Here is a 6,000-nt window from a genome sequence, read left to right on the forward strand (position 1 = left end):
CCACTGCGCCAGTTAGCGGAAATGTCTTTGGCAGAGAGACAAACCCAGCTGTCTGCCCCCCTGCTCCCCTCTGACGCTGTTGAGGCAGGATGGGAATGAACAGACTTTGTTCAGAAGGCTGAGACTATAACTGATTTATTTCAAAATACATCACTCTTTTATACAGAGCTTTGTGCAGACCAACTCTATTGGTCCTGAAGTGAAAACATGTCACCCTATTGGTGTGCAGTGGATGACGTACAGTAGTAAAACCTAATTATAAACAATGTGAACAAGAGAGATAAAGAACTTACATTCTTTCTCAACACTTTCTCAAGCTTCTACCTGGTTAGAAATTTATGGTTTTTCTTTGAATCTAAGACCTACACCCCTCCACTCTAGCCCAGCCATTTGCCCCCCGCCCCCCTCTGAGCTGCATGAACAGTTGCAAGGTCGTATCCTCCACTGCTGGACAGTGACAGCAAATCAAGTGAAGAGTCACCCGCAGTAACGCCTGAGTTGGGGCAGGGAACTGTTGGCAGTTCAGCTTCTAAGAGATCTAGCCCTACTGCCCCATGGACTTTGCCTCTGTGTCAAGTAACTGTGCTTCCATGACAGCCTCAGAAGTTTTGGGAATTTCTTAGGAAGAAAGCAGCTGAATAAAAAAATTGGGACCTAATAGAAAGATTTGGTGCCCCAAAAGTACCTCAGGAGGAGAGTGTTAAGGCAAATGTTGCCTGTGATAATCCTATGGCTTTTCCAGTTTTTAATGCAGTTCCTGGAATAGGGCAGGATGACAGTCATCATGTCTTTGCCTGGAAGGTTGTGCAAGATCTCCAATTGAAAGTGGCTCAGTTTGGTATTAATTCCTCAGAGGTAATGCAATTAATACATGTAATTAATGCAGTATGCTTGTACCTTATGACATCATGCATCTTGCTACAGTTTTATTCCAACCAGTACAGTATGGTGTGTTTCAAGAAACTCGGAGGTGAGTGGCTGAGCTCACAGCTTTAACAAATATGCAGCTGCCTCAACACGACTCGTCATGCTGTGGGTGTTGATGCCTTATTGGGCACTGGGCCTTTTGCTAACCCAGATTTGCAGGCAAGGTGGGATCCTTCAATTTTGACACAAGCTCGGCAAATAGGCATGAGTGCTTTAATTAAAACAATGGAAATGGCAGCTCCAAAACAGAGATATGTTACTATACAACAAGGGATGAGAGAACCATTTTTGCAGTTTGTGGAAAAGCTTGCTGCAGCTATTGAAAAACAGGTAGATAATGAACCTTTGTGACATAGATTGTGTATAGAATTGGTGAAAGAAAGTGCAGACCCAGACTGCAGAACGATTATTGACACCTTACCTGGGGAGCCCACATTGCCTGAAATGGTTACTGCTTGCTCAAAAGATGGTTCAGTAGAGCATAAAATGACAGCTCTTGCTGCAGTTCTAAGACCACCACCGAAATGCTGTAATTGTGGACAGCAAGGGCATGTAAGGGCACAGTGTAATACCCAGAAAATAACATCTAAGTCAAATGCAAGCAGCAATGTTATGTGCAATCATTGTGCTAAATTTGGGCACTGTGCACGAGTAAGTATCATGCAAATGGTCAGCTGTTGCAGGGAAATGGGAAGAAGAACACGAAGGGGTGTGTGGGGACACAAATAACCTGACGACCATTAACAGCAATTATGGGCCTTCCCAGCACTGTAAAGCTACCCATTTGCAAACAGTATTCAGGAGCAACAAGTGGGTCCACAGGGATTGATGTACCCACCACCGACACAGTAACTATTTTGACAAAAGAAATCTGCAAAGTGCCCCATGACACCTATGGCCCAATAGGACGTGGATTGAGTGCATTTCTGATAGGGATATCAAGTACTACACTTAAAGGTATTCATGTGCATTTAGGACTTATTGATGTTGATTATTTAGGACAGAGTCATGCTATGATATGAATTGATGAGTGCCCTATTACTATTCAGAAAGGAACTTGCATCACTCAGCTTGTAGCCTCTGTGAGTTTTGTTCCCAATACGGTAAGTACCTCAAGTGTTCCGGACTGAGAAAGTAACGGAGAACCATCCAGAAAAGACATGCATCCTCACAGCCAGTGGATATCATCCAGGGACCGTATCGGTAACAGGTTTGATTGACACTGGAGCAGATGCTACAATACTCTCGTGACTGCGTTGGCCTCAATCGTGACCTCTCACTCGTGCAAGTTTTGGACTGATGGGGTTGGGTGGTTCTACAACAGGTGGCTTGTCAGCCATTGTAATTCATGTGAAACATCCCGATGGCCAACAAGCTAACATCAGACCCTCAGAATTACTGGGATTTTTAATTACTATTATTACAGAATTGCTATGGATTTTTAATAGGAGCCACTGTGATGCAGGGTGGTGAATGTCCAGTTGTAGCCTTGACATGGTTAACAGATAAACCTGTCTGGGTTGATCAGTGGCCCCTTACTACTGAAACGCTTACTGCCCTGCAAGAATTAGTCACAGAACAATTGCAAGTGGGTCATATTGAAGAATCATTCGGCCCCTTGAATACCCCTTGTAATAAAAAAGAAATCAGGAAAATGGAGACTTTTACATGATTTACAGCACATAAATGCTGTAATGGCAACAATGGGAGCTTTACAACCAGGCTTTCCTACACTGACAAAACCTGGCTAAAAGATGCATTGAATCAGATATATATCACTAATACTTTCTGAAAGACTAAATATGGTCTGCAATAATTCTAAAGTTCATCAGCTGCTTACATTATTCTTAAAATGTAAAATTGTACTGCTCTCAAAAGTAAGAACCTTCCTCAAACTCCTAAGTAAAAGGTTGTTTGAAACGTATTCTTTCAAACAAGAAGTGTTTCTCAAATATTTTACAAAACCTAGTGAAAATATTATTTTCTTGCAAAATTTCACATTCCTGTACAGACCCAAGCCAATTGTGCTTAAGCAATCATAATTACTCATACTATTACTGTGTTCTTCTACGCTACAAAGTACATATTATTTAATGTCAGTAACTTCATTTTATAAGCTAAATTAATAGTTTAAGACTTTCCATTAGGAATCAAAGTGTATCTGACAGTATTTCGGAGATTAAAATGTGTGAAAATACCACAAATACATAAAATTGCAGTCCTATACAGCATGTGAACATAGTAAAATACAATGATCATGACAGTTACATTTTTCCATTCTAATCTTTTTCTGAAGCTTTGCATGTGTACCAGGTAACTGGGCTGGGCTTGGTGTATCGCTGTAGAGCCCCAGGAGCTCTGCTCCCACTCAGCTGAATGTTAGCACATGGGCACCAGCCCTGGGCAGGAGCCAGTACAGGGCCCCTCCTGCAGGAGAAAGGATCAGGCCCTGCTCTGTAACTTTCATTTTGGCCACTTCTGTGAACAGGTAAGAAAGGTCAAAATGAAACTTTTCCCAGCTATTTCCGTCTGCTTTATCTTTTTAGGTGCCAGAACTCTGGGTCACAGATGGCCTGGGTGTGTGCTGAGCAGTGCAGAACCCATGAAGTCCTTGGTTTCCCCACAAGTTGCCATGCCTTGTTCCCAGGTGTGCCCAGCTCTGACAGGAGCAAGAGTCTGCAGCGCCGTGCCCTGCTCAGCCAGGGCTGTCTGGCACAGAGCAGCAGCAGCGCCAGCACCTTTCAATCCACTCCTTCCTTATCTTCTCCTGGGACACAGAAGCCTCTGGAAATCAGCACCACCAGTCTTCTTCCCAGCTCGGAGCAGCTCCTACTGGCAGGCAGATGCTGCCAGTTTGACTGCTTTCAAAGGGGAATAAAGGCAGAGATGTACATGCTCAGGAGCCCTGGGCATATCCAATAAATGTGCAAACATGTGGGAGATTTGTCAGGAATTGTTTCAGCTGTTATGCCAACAGTGCCTTCTCTCCTGGTTCTGTGTGTTATAGATGAGTCATGTAACAGTTGGCTCTCACTGTTAAGAGGTAGATATTATGGGGATGTAAAAATGTATAGTGATGTTATTGTAATACATCCTCCCAGAGTCCTATTTCCCCTGCCCCTTGCAATAGCCTTGGTAGTCAGGGGTTTTGGGGAGGGCTGGCTTGTGACCAGGAGGTGTGGGTGGCGTAGCAACACCTGACCTCCAATAAGAATGTAAGAAAGGAATCTCCACCAGTGGATGGCAAAACTTTGACAAAACTTTGGAGGGGTTAAGGGTATAAAAGGCAGAGCATCCATTCTATAGATGTGCTGCTTGTAATGGTCAGAGACTCCCAGTGCTGCAAATTTTCCTTATTCAGTCCTTTGTTAAGATTTAATAAACATTTAAATTTTTTAAAAGTAAGCGTTGTTTCTCAGAAGTGCAATGCTTTGGGCCGTTTTCTTGGTCTGGTTTCCTTTGCTTGGGTCCCATCTGAGTGCTCAGTTGGGGTACAGGCTATAGGTGTTTGGTGCACTCCTGGAGTTACTCTTGGATTCCTTGAACAACAGGGTTTGGCCACAAAGTGAATTTGTGCTGCTTTGTGACAGAGAAGAACTTCCCCGGTTATTTTGCGTTTGCTGTACGGAAGGGTGGTTATTGCTCTGCATAAATTCACAGGCCAATATAGAGTGCTTGCACTGTGATGTCAGGGCATGGTTGCCATGTGGTCATGGTGACAGCAGAAGGTTGTCTTGGTGCACGGAAGGCCTCAGTGTCAGAGCAACCCTAGGGCTTGCTCAGTGCAGGAGCATCCTCCTGGTTGAGGCGCTTGTCAGTGAGAGCTGCCCACTGACAAGAGCCTTGTTTTTTCTAGTGTTGGACAAATCTGCACAGCAGTGCTACAATGATTGAGCAACTTGCTGCTGCAGCTTTCACAGCTTATGGCGTTGTTTATTCTGGCTATTACCTCACTAACCTGGCACGTAAGTAGAGGTTTTCCCTGGGTGTACCCGAACCTGGCTTCTGTATGTCTTCCTGCTCTTTGTTAGTGCCTGAGTTATTTTAAAACAGAAAGAACACTAGGGTGCCACTGGTTTGGTAAAGCTCCTGTCAAGGCATCCAGGTACAAGGGGATTTCTGCAGCCACAGGGGCAGCATTTGCAAGGGAACCTGCAGGGGTTCTTTTCCCTCCACGGGAGAGTCTGAGGCAGCAGAGTCTGTCTTTTCCTCAGTTTGCTGGGACATGCAAGACAGCTTTGAAAATGTAAACTGGAGACCTTCTTGGAAGGCCTTCTAACAACTGTGCAGTATTTCCCAGAATTCAGGGAAAGCTTCTTTCTTTCTACATTTTGTCATGAAAGGATTTGACTGTCTAACTTGAGCCTTGACTGAGTGTTAAATAGTGATTCCCTTTGCAAGGAAGAGCAAACTCCAAAGCAGTGAGTGTCTGCTCCTGGAACTTGGAGCTGCTGCTGTGTTGTGTCACAATAGAGCCTGCCCCATCATAGTGGAATTTTGGAAAAGCTTTTCTGGGCAACTGTTTCCAGCAAGTTAATGAGAAGTTGTGCATGCATCTGATTAAAAAAAACCCTAGGTACCAGAAGGAGAGGATTTTTAAAAGAGGTGTTATGTGTTTGGTAGAACAGGAGCATTGAGTGTTAGAGAACAATTTGCATTTTCTTCATCATGTTTGTGTTCATTTAATGGCTAAACAGGCCAAAGGGTAGGCATGCCCAAGAATATTATCTGGATCTCTTGCTGGTTGTATGAATGAAATGTGTCTGCTGAAGGGATGTTGTGAAAGGGAAAACTCTCTGTTCGTGGTGCTTGTTCTGTGGGTTTCACCAGCCCAGACAATTTTCTCACAGCATCTGGTTCATTTTCCCTTGCCTACTACAGGTCACCTGAAGCATGTATTCAGCGGTGCTGGTCCTAAGGTGAGTAAGAAAGGAACATTTCATGTTTGTGCTGTTTGGCAATTGCAGAGTAAGCTGTATGCTTAGCCAGAACCAGTAGGCTGTAGAGGGCCAGGCATGCAGGCTGAAAGAAAATCCATTTTCAGGCATTCCACAACAAATACAAAGGCATAGC

The sequence above is a fragment of the Lonchura striata genome, chromosome Z, assembly GCF_046129695.1.
Source record: "Lonchura striata isolate bLonStr1 chromosome Z, bLonStr1.mat, whole genome shotgun sequence".
NCBI classification, from domain to species: domain Eukaryota; kingdom Metazoa; phylum Chordata; class Aves; order Passeriformes; family Estrildidae; genus Lonchura; species Lonchura striata.